At 39.6% G+C, this 17,781-nt stretch overlaps 1 long non-coding RNA gene across 3 annotated transcripts in view; it reads left to right on the plus strand.

Moving 5' to 3' along the window:
* Positions 1–4,211: 4,211 nt before the first annotated feature.
* The window catches only part of LOC105492387 (uncharacterized), a 47,524-nt gene continuing 33,954 nt past the window's right edge, over positions 4,212–17,781 (plus strand). For all 3 annotated transcript variants that reach the window (XR_011622386.1, XR_011622385.1, XR_011622387.1), the window contains exon 1: positions 4,212–4,341. This is a non-coding gene — a long non-coding RNA (uncharacterized lncRNA). The remainder of the gene's footprint in view (positions 4,342–17,781) is intronic.

Genomic DNA, 17,781 nt, shown 5'->3' on the forward strand with positions numbered 1-17,781 from the left:
TTAAGTCATCTATATGTTACTGACTTTGCTACGTATTTCAAAGCAATATTAAATAATGTTGAGAGTAAATGTCTTTGTTTGTGGTTTGATTTCTCTTGACATTGCTCTGGTATTTTGTGGGAAATTGTCACCCTTGATGCTGCATGTTAAAGTTGTAATAATATTTAGAGGGTAACTTAACTTTTCTTCTTTTGCAAATTAACATATTTATGAAGACATACAGAAAACACAAAGCTAGGGACTAATAGTAAGGTTTGATCAAATAACGGAATTTAGCTCCTTGAAAAACTGTCCACTTTTCCAAAAACAATTTACTTTGTAAGACTCCTTTTCAGATTTTACCTGGCTGTGCCTACCAACCCTACACTGTCTTGTTGTGAACTTTGCCCAATCTCAGTATCCCATCTTGAAAGATCAGCATTTAAAACCACTTGAGCAAAGAGTCTAAAACAGTCTAATTATCCTTTCCTAGTAACATCACAGAAGATGACTTGAGTAGCCAAATTAGTGGTGAAGTAATTTTCTGCTTTCTTTATGAAGTGGTTAAATAAATATAACAATGGGAAGAGAATAGTAACATCTTTGAAGAAGGCTTCAAGAATATATTAGACATCCTCCTAGGAAGATGTCTTAGGGAAATAGTTTTCTTTGGAAAATAATTTTGATCAGTCACTTTTGAAAAGATGATGAAACCCCGAGGTTTGACTAAACAAAAAAATAAAAAATACATAACATTTACATATTATCTTTAACACAAATAGAAATAATATGTAAACATATGTAAGAGAACAGGGGAACAAATATTTTGTTATTTGAAAGGCAATAAGGGGGAATAAGCAAGAGGAAATGAAGAAGAGAAGATGGTGGAAAACTAGAAAAATAAAGGCAGAACAAGACCTGGTTAGATGGAGAGGATGTAAATGTCATGGAAAATAATGTCTGAGAAACATTTTACAAACAGCTAGTATCTACACTTCCATTTAAATGTTTGCATGGATGAATGCAACCTAGCTTCCACCTTTCCTCTGAAATATTCCCTCAAAATTTACTCAGATCTATTTAGTTAAATAATTGGTGATTATTACCGTTTTGGTACATCTGTTATCTATTTTTCCCATGCTGTATTTACACAATTATACTTATGGTATGTCTGCATAGATCACTTGACATTCTCCCTCTCTCTCTCTCTCTTTTTGTTTGTATATGGGTAAATATATATATACACACACACACACACACAAATATATATATGTGATATATATATATGTATATATCACGTATGAAGTCTCTGACAAGGTGCTTTTTTGCTGCATAGCCTTTATCTGATGAATTGCTAGGTGTAGACTGGGTGCTTTAGACTCTGGTTTGTGTATTTTTGTGAGGGCACTCGCTCTACTTCAGGGTTCCTCCACAAAATGTTTCTGTAAAGTGCCAGATAGTGAATATTTAGGGTTTTGCGGGACACACAGTCTCTGTTTCAACTACTCAATGCTGCCTTTGTATTATGAAAGCAGTCACAGAAAATATGTAAACACATCAGTATGGCTGTATTCCAATAAAACTTTATTTACAAAACAGGCAGCAGGACAGATGTGGCCCCTGAACCATAGTTTGCTGACCCCTAATTTAGCTCCACTTGCTTCTATAATTGGGCCAATGAGGACACTCTAAAACTTTGGGCTGCCCAACCAAACCACTTACCTTGCCCTCGGGCAAAAATCCACTCTATTTCCAGTTTTGCTACAGGCAAGTGCCCCAGGCTCCACTTTTGCAGTTTTGAATGCTCTTCCACTGGGCAAGATGAGGGGGCAAAAGGAAAGGGAGTGAGCAGGTTTGGGTCAGGCACATGTGTTGCCGTAGCACAAAGACAGATGAAGGAGATGTCTGCTCCAAAGTTTAGGGGATGCCTGGAGCAGAGGACTAGTGAGAGTTGAGAGATGAAACAGGAAGCTTGGATGTCAATAGCTTTTGAGCTGAGCACCAAGCTGATGCGCTGGGGACAGGTATCAGAGCTTGCTTAAAGGGCAAGAAATGCAGAATAGTGAGAAATTAGGACAACTGCTGTTGCCCCTGGTTGGCTTTTAGAGCTGCTGATGAGCAGAGCATGGGGTCAGCGTGTGTGCATTGTGCTGGATGCATTTAATGGGGCAAGACATTTAAAGCTTCTAGTAAAAAAAAAGGGGGCCTAGTGGAAAGACTGTGGTAAAGAGGGGCAGATCAGGATTGATACTAGAAAGGGGGCTCTTCAAGGACTCACTTTGTGAGAGAAACTGAGGTTTGTCTTCAGGTTGCTGCAGACCCAGGAAGATCCACTCTGCCATTTCTTAGGTGGGGCAGGATGCTCCAGGTCACTAAGACCTCCTTCCAGCGTCACTGTAAGTACTCACATTTCCAAATCTCTATCATAGGCATGGTGCAAATTCTTTATGCAGGAACCTCCTTATGTAAATCAGTGGACACAGGGAGCAGGAGCATATGGCCTTCCACTGCCCATTACAAATACCTGAGCCCCGATCTGCTGTATCTAAGGCACTCCCTCACCTGGAGACTCATGGGACTTCCTGCAGCTGCAGTTGCTTAGAGGTGGTCTCCTCCAGCCACCACCCCCATGGAATGTGGGGCTGCCATGTAGCTGTGAACGCCCCTAGACTAGTTCCCTAGGGGCAGTCACAGGTTGTGTGGCAGGGCCTGGGGTTAGCATGGCTCCACATTCTTCTATGCCTTCTGTTCTAAGGACACTTGGCTCCAGAGAAAGTAACCTGGACTGGATCTGTGCTCTCCTTTCAAACCACTGTGAAGCTGTATTGCTTCCATTCCAAATCTCGATGGTTTATCTTTAAAGGTGAAAAATTCTGCCATTTTAAGTCATGCTGCTATAAAGACACATGCACACGTATGTTTATTGCGGCACTATTCACAATAGCAAAGACTTGGAATCAACCCAAATGTCCATCAGTGACAGGCTGGATTAAGAAAATGTGGCACATATACACCATGAAATACTATGCAGCCATAAAAAAGGATGAGTTTGTGTCCTTTGTAGGGACATGGATGCAGCTGGAAACCATCATTCTCAGCAAACTATCGCAAGAACAGAAAACCGAATACCGCATGTTCTCACTCATAGGTGGGAATTGAAAAATGAGATCACTTGGACACAGGAAGGGGAACATCACGCACCTGGTCCTATTGTGGGGAGGGGGGAAGGGAGAGGGGATAGCATTAGGAGATATACCTAACGTAAATGATGGGTTAATGGGTGCAGCACACCAACATGGCACATGTATACATATGTAACAAACCTGCATGTTGTACACATGTACCCTAGAACTTAAAGTATTAAAAAAAAATTCTGCCATTGTCTAAGGTTCACTCTTGTGAAAGTTTCACTTTGAGTAAATTCTCGTAGTATCTTGATGACTTCAGAAAGGTTTGAAAGAGTTGTCAAGGCACAACCATACTGATGTTTCCTAAGTGCTTTAATTCACTTTCTCAGTTTATTCTAGAAATGCTATACATAGCATTGTACGTAGTAAGGTGCAGATTGGTGCGAAGGTCACCTAATTTGATCTAAAGCAATATAAGAGGAAAGTCCTAGTTAACCTCACTTTCTAGATTATGTCACCTTGATCTCAGATCCTAATGTTGCACATCCAGCAATCCTTCTTAGGGCCAGGGTTGAAATATTTTGGTCCCTCTATGGAAATATTCATGTCACCAAGGCCCTAATTTCTGCAGAATGGACATCTGATACTCATCCAAACACTATCCTAACACTATCAGAAAGAAAAAAATAAATTAAAAATACACACACACACACACACACACACACACACCCATGAATTCTTATTTTCTGTACATTTTTTATAGTATGGAATGGGGAAGTGAAGTAATAGTTCTATAGCTTACAGTAGAAATATTTTAGAATTATGCCTGTGACTCTAAGTTGAAAATCTGATTGGAAAAGATCCTCATGGGGGTGCATTCAAGCCTGTCAGTATGCAGACGTGAAAATAGCCGGTTGCTGCCTTAACCGATGACATTACCTTGTGAAATTCCTTCTCCTGGCTCAGAAGCTCCCCCACTGAGCACCTTGTGACCCCCCGCCCTTGCCCGCCAGAGAACAACCCCCTTTGACTGTAATTTTCCACTACCTACCCAAATCCTATAAAATGGCCCCACCCCATCTCCTGTCGCTGGCTCTCTTTTCGGACTCAGCTCACCTGCACCCAGGTGAAATAAACAGCCTTGTTGCTCACACAAAGCCTGTTTGGTGGTCTCTTCACAGGGACGCACATGACAACAGGGACATCCATGGTACGTGGACTTGGCATCTGAAATGTGAGTTGATTTATTATCCTGGATAAATAAACTAAAAATAAGAAAATATTTTGAAGCTGATAAATTTGAAGTAGAACTCTATCACTTTACAGTTAAAAAAGGTAAAAATACTTTCATTCTTTTTGTTTTCAGAGACCTGGGGCTGAGGAACAGAAAACAAACACATTTTTATAATCTAACACTGAAAGAAAGAACACAGAGGTAGATAGTTCCACTTGTAAAATCACCATCTTCCCTACTCTTACTTGTCAACTTCATATTTGCTTTTGGAGCCCATTTTTCAAAAATTTATATGTTTTCCCCTATCCTAGAAAAGAGAGTCTCTGACAAAGAAAAGCTAAAAATTTCTTGGCTACAATGACATCTTGGTTATTAAATTGAATATCATCAATATTTAATTATCTCTGTAAACACAAGAAGAGAAAATGCAAAACTATCAGGTCATTTATTTGGGTAGTTTTGCTTTTTGCTGAAACAATTCACAAAAGTTATATTTAGGATTTACTAAGAATGGACAACATTTACTAAGATTCTGAGGCTTAGGAAAGCATCTTATTCATCATCTGTATTTTATAAGGGAGAAGATTGCCTCCCAGGGAGGTAAAGAGAGTGGCTCAAGGTCACTTGAGATTTCAATGACGATCGGAACTGGAACCGTTTTCTCTCTATTTTGCGCCTTGAGGCCCTCTCTTAGGCTGAAAGTCCGTCCATAGAGGCTTATTTCATATTTTCAGTCAAGTACCTAACAGCTCTTAATTCCTGCTAGATAATCTAAATTAAGACTACAAGCATAGATTTTTTTTTAAAGAACGTATGAGAATAAGGGCAAAGCACTGTTAGTTCATCTATTTATTAGCTTAGTATTTATTGAGCGCCTTCTCTGGGCCAGGCAGAGAGCGGGGAATGGGGAGCGCAAGGTAGGAAGGGTATTTATGCTGTCTTAAGAAAGCTTATAGTCTAAGAATATGCAGGAAATGGGCAGTGCAAATGAACATGATGCAAACAGTGATTAGTATTGTACTCAGAAGGACATATTCAGCAGCTGCTAGAGGGAGGAAGGAAGAGGCTGTTGCCAACAGGACTAGGGCACGTTTCAGAGAAGAAACCACACATGTCCATGAAGGAATCTTCCTTTGGCAACTTCTGGAGTTGGCATTGAGGTTTTCTTCTGTGGGCCTCAGCAGCAACGCTTATCTCTTGATTAGAAATGCAGTATTTGGTGGGTAGGCTTGAAATGCAATATTTTGTTGGTAGCCATAAAGGATTAACAGAATTTCAAGGGCACTTTCTTGGCATCAAATTACTCTGAAATAACTGCTATTTAAAACATTGCTTAGAGAGAACGACAGGAATTCAATGTGATGAAAAATGTAAGACCCCCTGAAAGAATGAAAACACCCAAATCGAACACCAGCCCTCCCGAAGAGTCACATGGTTCTGTGCCCTTCTCCCAGGTCAGACTGTTAAGGGCAGAGAGCCAAGTGCACATGCCTATTGAGTTTTTCTCAACCCTAGGGCATGGGGCTGAACGTGCTGTGAAGGACAAGCCATACCGACTGATTGATTGAGGAGGATCAGTAATAACAACACAAAAGTTTCATTAACATCCCATAATTATTTGAGTAGGATTCTGATATGTTCCATATTATGTATATGGTCTTCCAGGGAAGGGAGGACAGAGATGACAGAGTTAATTTTGTAGGTGGGGCAGTGTCCGCTTTGAGGCATCCTGTAGGCACTTCAGTGTGAGATGGGAAGATTAGGAGAGGAAGCTGTTTGGAGACAGGGCAGATCAGGAAATTGCCCTTTGTTAGAACCAGTCTCTAGATATTGACGCCGGTCATGTACATGAAGTAACTCCAGGTGGCACAGAGCTATGCTTTTGACCTGAGACCCGTGATATCCAGGGTGGTTCCAGGTGGGGGAGGTGGCTGCCATGGTCACCAGGTGGGATTAATGCTCAGCTGACTCTACCTTAGTCCCCTGCTGACCAGGAGCAAGGGCGATAACACTGGCAAGAGCTGCCAGGTTGTCAGAGCCCTGCCAAGCTAATGGGGAGTTAGCGCAAGAAAGTTCTTGGGAAATGGGAGATGCAATGTACATAGTGTTAGAAACATCTTATGGGCATAATTGGTGTGCTAAAAAGGGAAGTGTGTTTTGGTGAGATAACCTCAAACACTGTGAATTTGAAACAATAAGACACATTTCAGACTCCCTTTAGTGGTATTTTTGAAGCTTGCTAAAACCCTTGGTTAATACTGACTTGGTAATCTGATAGCTAAGCCTTCAGTCAAGGATGCCAAAGCTTACTATTGGAGAGGCACAAGGTCTCTTTCTCTCTCTCTCTCTCTCTCTCTCTCTCTCTCTCTCTCTCTCTCTCTCTCTCTGTGTGAGAGAGAGAAGGCCTAGGCAGCCCCTTAGGTGGCTGTGTGTGTGAGAGAGAGAGAGAGAGAAAGAGAAATTAATTTTTGCCATGGGCAAGTAAAATGTTTGACAACCAACTCTCTGGGAGAGCAAGTTTTGCTTTGCAGAATTCGCTTTACCCAGTCTATCACTGATGGGCATTTAGGTTGATTCCAGGTCTTTGCTATTGTGAATAGTGCTGTAATGAACATACACGTGCATGTGTCTTTATAGTCCTTTGGGTATAAACCTAGTAATGGGATTGCTGGATCGAATGGTATTTCTGTCTCTAGATCTTTGAAGTGAGGAAAGAGAGAGACCCTCTCATATTGTTTTATATTGTTTTATACTCAGTACCTGTTTTAAGAAAAAACAAGAAAGTAAAACCAAAGACAGGCAGCCCAGTGCCAGGCCCGAAACCAGGTCTGGGCCTGCCTGGCCTAAACCCAGTAGTTAAAAATCAACTCATAACTTAGAAACTGATGTTATTCATAGATTTCAGACACTGTATAGAAGAACACTGTGAAACTCCCTGCCCTGTTCTGTTTCTCTCTGACCACCGGTGCATGCAGCCCCTGTCACATACCCCCTGCTTGCTCAAATCATTCACGACCCTTTCATGTAAAATCTTTGTGTTGTGAGCCCTTAAAAGGGACAGAAATTGTGCACTCAGGGAGCTTGGATTTTAAGGCAGTAGCTTGCCGATGCTCCCAGCTGAATAAAGCCTTTCCTTCTACAACTTGGTGTCTGAGAGGTTTTGTCTGTGGCTTGTCCTGCTACATTTCTTGGTTCCCTCACCAGGAAGTGAGGTAACTGACAGACAGCCTAGGCAGCCCCTTAGGCGGCTTAGGCCTGCCCTGTGGAGCATCCCTGCGGAGGACTCCGGCCAGCCTGAGTGATCCAAAGAGCGCTCTCGGGTAGGCAATTGTCCCGGTGGAACGCCTCGCCAGAGTAGCGGGTAGCAGTCCCCCGCGGAGGATTAACACAGTGGCTGAACACTGGGAGGAACTGGCACTTGGAGTCCGGACATCTGAAACTTGGTAAGACTAGTCTTTGGAACTTGCCCACTCCATCTGAGTGGAAGCGTGGCCTGATCACCCATGGTGTGCCTGCATTGGCACTTTTGTTCTGGTTTTGGCTTGACTTGACTTCGTAAGACTAGTCTTTGGAACTTGCCCACTCCATCTAAGTGGAAGCGTGGCCTGATCACCCACGGTGTGCCTGCACTGGCACTGTCATTCTGGTTTTGACTTGACTTGAATTGCTGGATACTTTGGTTTTGGTTTTGACTTGGCTTGAATTTCTTGGTACTCGGATTTTGAATTTCGTGGTGTTCTAATTTTGGTTTGGTATAAACGATAAAAGTGTGTGTGTGCCCTCTTTACCCGTTCTTTGTTTGGTGGTGAGTGTGTGTGGTGTGAGTGTGTTGTGTGGTGTGAGTGTATTATTTTGTCTTGAGAAAACTTGGGTCAGGTGCAAAGTAAGCCCACCCCATTGGGAACTATGTTAAAAACTTTCAGGAAAGGGAAAAAGAGGGAGGAGACAGAATTTATATGAAAAAGGTTATATGGTAAATTCTTGTCCTGAAAGAAATTAACTGGTTGTTTAAAAAAAATGTTTGTAATAGGTCAGACAGTTAAGACATGTCGAAAAATTGTCTGCGAAAGTTATAAAAGAAAAAAATTTTTATGCAAAAAAGTTGTATAATTTAAAAGTAATAAGGCCTCCTGAGTACTACTGAAGAAACAGTTTATGTGCCAAGTGTATAAAAAAAGTAAAATATATCTTTGGTAAAAAGATTATAAGGAGGCATAAGAATGTGGATTTTTACCTACATTAAAAGGTTAAAAATTATTATTGTTTTGAAAGTTTAAGCAAGTTTTAAAACGTTAATTGTATAGAAAATTCTGTGTGTAAACATATTAGCTAAAGTTAAAAAAGGTATCATCCAGTTTTTCTGTGAACTGGACATTAAAGTAAAATGCAACAGGTTTTTCTTAAAGCATCAAACTGCTCTTTAACAAAAATTACAAAAGGTTAAAAAGAATCTATAAAATCTTACCTTATGGTCAAACATAAAAAAATGAACAAATATGTCTACAAGGTTTTATTAAAATTAAGTTCAACATTAATAACACACTAACATAAAGGTAAAATTTACCTTATCTGGTATAAAAATCATATAAGAAGCATTATTAAATATAAAATGGTGTTTAACTTTCTTTGGTCTAAAAGCTAATAAAAATAGGTGCTAAAGGAAACATTCATTTTGCTAGAGGATCATAGAAGTTAAAGACTTAAAACAAACTGACAATTAAGACAACATACCAAGATGCAAATGCCTGGTTGAAATGGATCAAATAGTCCATCTGCACATTAAACAAAAGCAATTGTTATGCTTGTGTATATGGCAGGCCAGAGGCCCTGATTGCCCCCTTCCACTAAGGTGGTCCTCCAGTTGACCAGGCGTGGGATGCATGGTAGCTCTTTTCCAGGATTCTACAGCCTGGAATATTAAGTCATGCCAAGCTCTCTCTGCTATATCCGGAAGTCCCTGCAGGTCAGCCCCTGAGGGCCATCCAGCTTCCGTCTACCAACACTAAGTTCACTTCACGTCTCTCATGGCAGGGAGGAGACTTAACATTCCTTGGAGACTTGAAGGGATGCAGTGAGCTTAAATTTTTTTTTTTTTAAATATAGGAAAAAAGGTTCAATTGACTTATAGTTCCATGTGGCTAAGGAGGCCTCACAATCATGGCAGAAGGTAAGGAAGAGTAAGTCATGTCTTACACTGATGGCAGCAGGCAAAGAGAGAGCTTGTGCAGGGAAACTCCTGTTTTGAAAACCATCAGATCTCATGAGACTTATTCACTATCATAAAAACAGCACAGGAAAGACCCACCCCCATAATTCAGTGGCCTCCCACTGGGTCCCTCCCACAACATAACATGTGGAATTCAAGATGAGATTTGGGTGAGGACACAGCCAAATCTTATCACTTTTAAAAAATTATTATTATTATTATACTTAAAGTTCTAGGGTATATGTGCACAATGTGCAGGTTTGTTACATATGTATACTTGTGCCATATTGGTGTGCTGCACCCATTAACTTGTCATTTACATCAGGTGTAACTCCCAATGCAATCCCTCCCCCCACCCCCCTCCCCATGATAGGCCCCGGTGTGTGACGTTCCCCTTCCCGAGTCCAAGTGATCTCATTGTTCAGTTCCCACCTATGAGTGAGAACATGCGGTGTTTGGTTTTCTGTTCTTGCAATAGTTTGCTGAGAATGATGGTTTCCAGCTGCATCCATGTCCCTATAAAGGACACAAACTCATCCTTCTTTATGGCTGCATAGTATTCCATGGTGTATATGTGCCACATTTTCTTAATCCAGTCTGTCACTGATGGACATTTGGGTTGATTCCAAGTCTTTGCTATTGTGAATTGTGCCACAATAAACATACGTGTGCATGTGTCTTTATAGCAGCATGATTTATAATCCTTTGGGTATATACCCAGTAATGGGATGGCTGGGTCATATGGTACTTCTGGTTCTAGATCCTTGAGGAATCGCCATACTGTTTTCCATAATGGTTGAACTAGTTTACAATCCCACCAACAGTGTAAAAGTGTTCCTATTTCTCCACATCCTCTCCAGCACCTGTGGTTTCCTGACTTTTTAATGATTGCCATTCTAACTGGTGTGAGATGGTATCTCATTGTGGTTTTGATTTGCATTTCTCTGATGGCCAGTGATGATGAGCATTTTTTCATGTGTCTGTTGGCTGTATGAATGTCTTCTTTTGAGAAATGTCTGTTCATATCCTTTGCCCACTTTTTGATGGGGTTGTTTTTTTCTTGTAAATTTGTTTGAGTTCTTTGTAGGTTCCGGATATTAGCCCTTTGTCAGATGAGTAGATTGCAAAATTTTTCTCCCATTCTGTAGGTTGCCTGTTCACTCTGATGGTAGTTTCTTTTGCTGTGCAGAAGCTCTTTAGTTTAATGAGATCCCATTTGTCAATTTTGGCTTTTGTTTAAAATTTTTAAGAGCTTATCAATCAGTCAGCCCTTGTTCATCCCAGAGCAGGTGTGTTGTGGACCTTTACTGGGCACTCTGCTGAATAACTGGAGTGGCACTTGTGCTTTAGTCCATTTGGCTATCCTTTTCACTCTGGCATTTCATCAACCAAAGAAAAAGAAATAATTATAAGACATGGTAAAGCGAGAGAAGCCCCTTATAGGTTTCCCAACTCTCCTGTCTATTTAGATGCAATTGGAGCCCCACAAGGAATACCAGATCAATTTGAAGTTTGAAATCAAATAGTTTCAGGATTTAAGTCAATATTTTGGTAGATGACAGTCAATAGAAATGTAGATTAGATAAACTACATCTATTACAACCAGCAGCAGCGAGCTTTTCGTAAGTTAAAAAGAAAAATGCGTGTCGGCCCCAGTCCTGAGACTACCTGACCTGACAAAACTCTTTACACTCTATGTGTCAAAAAGAAAAAAAATGGCAGTTGGAGTTTTAACCCAGACTGTAGGGCCCTGGCCAAGGCCAGTGGCCTATGTCTCAAAACAACTAGATGGGGTTTCCAAAGGCTGGCCCCCATGTCCAAGGTCCCTGGCAGCAACAGCCCTATTAAAACAAGAAGCTGGCAAGCTAACTCTTAGGTAAAACCTAAAGTCCCCCCATGCTGTGGTAATTTTAATAAATACCAAAGGACACCATTAGCTAATGAGTGCTAGACTAATTAGATACCAAAACTTGCTCTGTGAAAATCCCCGCGTAACCATTGAAGTTTGCAATACCCTAAACCCCGCCACCATGCTCCTGGTATCAGAGATCCCAGTTAAACATAACTGTGTAAAGTATTGGACTCAGTTTATTCTAGTAAGCCCAACCTCTGAGACCATCTTTAAACATCAGTAGACTGGGAGCTGTACATGGATTGGGAGTAGCTTCGCCAGCTCCTTTGTCATCTGAAGAAGACGACAAGCCCTGCTCCAGTCCCACCCGGAAGCTGACTGGTCTATGCATGGCTGAAGCATGAGGAAATTCATCATGGGACTCATTTTCCTTAAAATTTGGACTTGTACGGTAAGCACTTCAACTGACTTTCCTCAGACTGAGGGTTGTTCCCAGTATATACATCAAGTCACAGAGATAGGACAAAAGATTACTATAGTCCTATTACTTCATGGTTATTATAAGTGTACCAGGACTCTGAAAGAAACTTGTTTGTATAATGCTATTCTATCCAAGGTATGTGGCCCAGGAAATAACCAACCTGATGCGTGTTGTAACCCATTTTAAGCTCCCATGACCACAGTTTTTAAAATAAAATTAAGGACTCATCCTTTTCTAGGTGACACGAGTAAAGTAATAGCTAGGACAGAAGAAAGAGGGATCTCCAAGCATATGACCCTAAAATTTAATGCTTGTGCCACTATCAATAGCAATCAGCATAGAATAAGATGCAGTTCTTTAAATTAAAAAAAAAAAAAAAGATTACACGGCAGGAAATAAGTATATCTGCCATGAATTAAGCTCATGTGCAAATGTATGTAATTACTGGTCTTGTGTCATCTAGACTATTGTAAAAAGGATAAAAAAGATCCTGTTATAGCTCCAAAAAGGAGTAGGCAGCCCCTCCTTTATGAGTGGAAGCTGCAACCCCTTGAAATTAGTAATTACAAATCCCTTAAACCCAAGGTAGTAAAAAGAAGAACACGTATCTCTGGGCATCAACAGGAAAGGACTAGGTCCTAAAGTAAATATCTTAGTAAAAGAGGAGGTTCGTAAATTCTCTCTGGAATGAGTATTTCAGACTTTCTATGATAAACTAAATGTGCCAGTACCAGAGACTCCAGGAAAAACCAGAAATTTGTTTTTGCAATTAGTCGAGCATGTAGCCCAGTCTCTAAATGTCACTTCATGTTATGTTTGTGGAAAAACTGTAATAAGAGATCAATGGGCCATAAGAAGCCCAAGAATTAGTGCCTACAGACCCAGTTCCTGATGAATTCCTGGCCCCAAAAAATCCCCCTGATCATCTCTAGGTTCTAAAAGTCTCAATTATTGGACAACATTGCATAGCTAAAAAAAGGAAAAAATTCCCTCGTTCTGTAGGATGACTTAGTTGTCTGGGGGCAAAAACTGTATAATGGTACCCAAAAAACAGTTACATGGTGGAGTTCCAATTACACAGAAAGAGATTCATTCAGTAAATTTCCAAGGTTGCAAACTGTCTGGGCCCATCTGGAATTCCACCAGGACTGGACTGCCCCCACCGGCTTATGTAGTACTGAATATGTAGACATATACAGTACATATACTGGATATGTACTGAATATGTAGACATAGAGCCTACGCTAAACTGCCTGACCAGTGGACAGGTGGTTGTGTTATTGGCACTATTAAACCATCTTTCTTCCTACTCCCCATAAAAACAGGCGAACTCCTGGGCTTCCCTGTCTATGTTTCCCGTAGAAAGCGAAGCATAGCCATAGGTAATTAAAAAGATGATAAATGACCTCCTAAAAAATTATACAATACTATAGGTCTGCCACTTAGACACAAGATGGCTCATGGGGATACCGGACCCCCATTTACATGCTCAACCGAATCATACGGTTGCAAGCTGTTTTAAAAATTATCACCAATAAAACCGGTCAAGTCTTGACTATTCTGGCCTGGCAAGAAACTCAGATAAGAAATGCTATCTATCAAAATAGATTGACTCTCGACTACTTGCTAGCAGCTGAAAGAGAGGTCTATAAAAAATTTAACCTTATTAATTACTGTCTACACATAGATAATCAAAGGCAAGTAGTAAAAGATATAGTTAAAATTATGACACAACTGACACATGTGCCCATACAAGTGTAGCATGAATTAGGCCCTGAAGTCATGTTTAAAAATTAGTTACCAGCACTAGGAGGATTTAAAACTCTTATAATAAAAGTTATAATAGTAATAAGAACCTGCTTACTGTTCCCTTGTTTGCTATCTGTACTTCTTCAAATGATAAAAAAACTTCATCACTACCTTAGTTCACCAAAATGCTTCAGCACAAATGTACTATATGAATCACTATCAATCTATTGCACAAAAATACATAGTAGCAAAAATAAGAGTGAAAACTCCCACTAATAAAAAGTGAGAGTCTCAAAGGGGGGAATTGAGGAAAGAGAGAGACCCTCTCATATTGTTTTATATTGTTTTATACTCAGTACCTGTTTTAAGAAAAACATGGAAGTAAAACCAAAGACAGGCAGCCCGGCGCCAGGCCTGAAACCAGGCCTGGGCCTGCCTGGCCTAAACCCAGTAGTTAAAAATCAACTCATAACTTAGAAACCGATGTTATTCATAGATTCCAGACATTGTATAGAAGACATTGTATAGAAGAACATTGTGAAACTCCCTGCCTTGTTCTGTTTCTCTCTGACCACCGGTGCATGCAGGTGCACCCTGTCACATACTCCCTGCTTGCTCAAATCAGTCATGACCCTTTCATGTAAAATCTTTAGTGTTGTGAGCCCTTAAAAGGGACAGAAATTGTGTACTTGGGGAGCTTGGATTTTAAGGCAGTAGCTTGCCGATGCTCCCAGCTGAATAAAGCCCTTCCTTCTACAACTTGGTGTCTGAGAGGTTTTGCCTGTGGCTTGTCCTGCTACAGAAAAATTGCCACACTGTCTTCCACAGTGGTTGAATTAATCTACACCCCCACCAACAGTGTAAAAGCATTTCTTTTTCTCCACAGCCTCACCTGTATCGGTTGTTTTTGACTTTTTAATAATAGCCATTCTGACAGGCATGAGATCTCATTGTGGTTTTGGTTTGCATTTCTCTAATAATCATTGATGAGCTTTTTTTCATATTTGTTGACTATATGTACATCTTCTTTTGAGAAGTTTCTGTTCATGTCATTTACCCACTTTTTAATGGGGTTATGTGCTTCTTTTGTACAAATTTAAGTTCCTTATGGATGCTGGATATTAGACCTTTGTCAAATGCACAAACTGTAAAAATTTTCTTCCATTTTGTAGGTTGTGTGTTTACTCTGTTGATAGTTTCTTTTGCTGTGCAGAAGCTCTTTAGCTTAATTAGATCCCATTTGTCAATTTTTGCTTTTTTCGCAATCACTTTTGGTGTCTTTGTCATGAAATCTTTGCCTGTGCCTATACCCTGAATGATATTGACTAGGTTTCCTTCTAGGGTTTTTATAGTTTTGGGTTTTATATTTAAGTCTTTAATCCATCTTGAGTTGATTTTTATGTATGTCATAAGGAAGGAGTCCAGTTTCATTTTGTTTTTGCATATGGCTAGCCAGCTCTCCAAGCACAATTTATTAAATAGGGAATCCTTTCCTCATTGCTTGTTTCTGTCAGGTTTGTCGAATATCAGGTGGTTGTAGGTGTGCAGTCTTATTTCTGGGTTCTCTATTCTGTTCCATTGGTATGTGTCTGTTCTTGTACCACTGCCATGCTGTTTTGATTATTGTAGCCCTGTAATATAGTTTGAAGTTGGTTGGCATGATGCCTCCAGCTTTGTTCTTTTTGCGTAGGATTGTCTTAGCTATTCAGGCTCTTTTTTGGTTCTATATGAATTTTAAAATAATTTTTTTCTAATTCTGTGAAGGATGTCAATGGTAGTTTAATGGGCATAGCATTTATTGGGAATAACATTTAATGTATAAATTGATTTGGGCAGTATGGTCATTTTCATGATGTTAATTCTTCCTATCTATGAGCATGGAATATTTTTCCAGTAGTTTATGTCCTCTCTGATTTCCTTGAGAAGTGGTTTGTAGTTCTCCCTGAAGAGGTCCTTTACTTCCTGGTTAGCTGCATTTCTAAGTATTTTATTCTTTTTGTGGCAATCGTGAATGAGAGTTCATTCATGATTTGGTTCTCGCCTCTCCTGTTATTGGTGTACAGGAATGCTAGCAATGTTTGCACGTTGATATTGTATCCTGAGACTTTGCTGAAGTTGCTCATCAGCTTAAGAAGCATTTGGGCTGACAATGGGGTTTCCTAGACATAGGGTCATGCTATCTATAAAGGTAGTTTGACTTCCTCTGTTTCTATTTGAATACAATTTACTTCTTTCTCTTGACTGATTGCCTGGGCAAGAACTTCCAATACTGTGCTGAATAGGAGTGGTGAGAGAGGGCATCCTTGTCTTATGCAAGTTTTCAAGGAGAATGCTTCCAGTTTTTGCCCATTCAGTATGATACTGACTGTGGGTGTGTCATATATGGCTCTTATTTTGAGGTGTGTTCCTTCAATACCTAGTTTATTGAGAGTTTTTTTTAACATGAAGGAATGTTGAATTTTATTGAAGACTTTTTCTGCCTCTATTAAGATAATCATGTGGTTTTTGTCGTTAGTTCTGTTTATGTGATGAATCACATTTATTGATTTGTATATGTTGAAATAACCTTGCACCTGGGGATGAAGCTTACTTAATAGTAGTGGATAAGCTTTTTGATATGCTGCTGGATTTAGTTTGCCAGTATTTTGTTGAGGATTTTTGCATCAATGTTTAAGTTTTCTTTGTTGTATCTTTGCCAGGTTCTGGCATCGGGATGATGTTGGCCTCATAGAATGAGTTAGAGAGAAGTCCCTGCTTTTCAATTTTTTGGAATAGTTTTAGTAGAAATGGTACCAGTTCTTCTTTGTACTTCTCGTAGAATTCAGCTGTGAATCCATCTGGTTCTGGGTTTTTTTTTTCCTCAACTTCAGAACTCATTATTGGTCTCTTCAGTTTCTAATCAATTTCTTCCTGGTTCAGTCTTGGGAGGGTATATATGTCCAGGAATTTTTCCATTTCTTCTAGATTTTTTAGTTTGTATGTATAGAGGTATTTATAATATTCTCTGATGATTGTTTGTATTTCTGTGTGTTTAGTGGTAGTATCCTCTTTTCATTTCTGATTGTGTTTATTTGGTTCTTCTCTTTCTGCTTTATTAGTCTAGCTAGCAGTCTACTTATTTTATTAATTTTTTCAAAAAAGAGCTCCTGGATTTGTTAATTTTTGAAGAGTTTTTTGCATCTCTGTCTCCTTCAGTTCAGCTCTGACCTTGGTTATGTCTTGTCTTCTGCTAGCTTTGGGGTTTGTTTGTTCTTGGTTCTCTTGTTCTTTTAATTGTGTGATTAGGTTGCTAATTTGAAATCTTTGTAGCTTTTTGATGTAGGCATTTAGTGCTATAAATTTCCCTCTTAACACAGCTTTAGATGCATCCCAGAGATTCTGGTACATTGTATCTTTGTTCTCATTAGTTTCAAAGAATTTCCTGATCTCTGTTTCAATTTCATTATTTACCAAAAAGTCATTTGGAAGCAGGTTGTTCAACTTGCATGTGGTTCTGTGGTTTTGAGTGAATTTATTAATCTTGAGTTCTAATTTGATTGCACTGTGGTCTGAAAAACTGTTTGTTATGATTTTAGTTCTTTTGCATTTGCTGAGGGGTGTTTTACTTCCAATTATGTGATGAATTTTAGAGCAAGTGTTGTGTGGTGATGAGAAGAATATATATTCTGTTGTTTTTCAGTGGAGAGTTCTGTAGATATCTATCACATCCACTTTATCCAGAGCTGAGTTCAGGTCCTGAATACCTTTAATTTTCTGTCTCAAGGATCTGTCTAATATTGTCAGTGGGGTGTTAAAGTATCATACTACTATTGTGTGGGAGCCTAAGTCTCTTTGGGGGGTCTCTAAGAACTTGCTTTATAAATTTGAATGTTCTTGTATTGGGTACACATATATTTACTATAGTTAGCTCTTCTTGTTGAATTGAACCTTTCACCATTATGTAATACCTTCCTTTGTCTTTTTTGATCTTTGTTAGTTTAAAGTCTGTTTTGTCAGAAACTAGAATTGCAACCCCTGTTTTTTTCTGTTTTCCATTTGGTTGGTAAATTTTCCTCCATCCCTTTATTTTGAGCCTATGTGTATCTTCACCTGTGAGATGGGTCTGTTGAAGACACCATACCAATAGTACTTTATGCAGCTTGCTACTCTGTG

The sequence above is a fragment of the Macaca nemestrina genome, chromosome 4 (genome assembly GCF_043159975.1).
Source record: "Macaca nemestrina isolate mMacNem1 chromosome 4, mMacNem.hap1, whole genome shotgun sequence".
Lineage (NCBI taxonomy): Eukaryota > Metazoa > Chordata > Mammalia > Primates > Cercopithecidae > Macaca > Macaca nemestrina.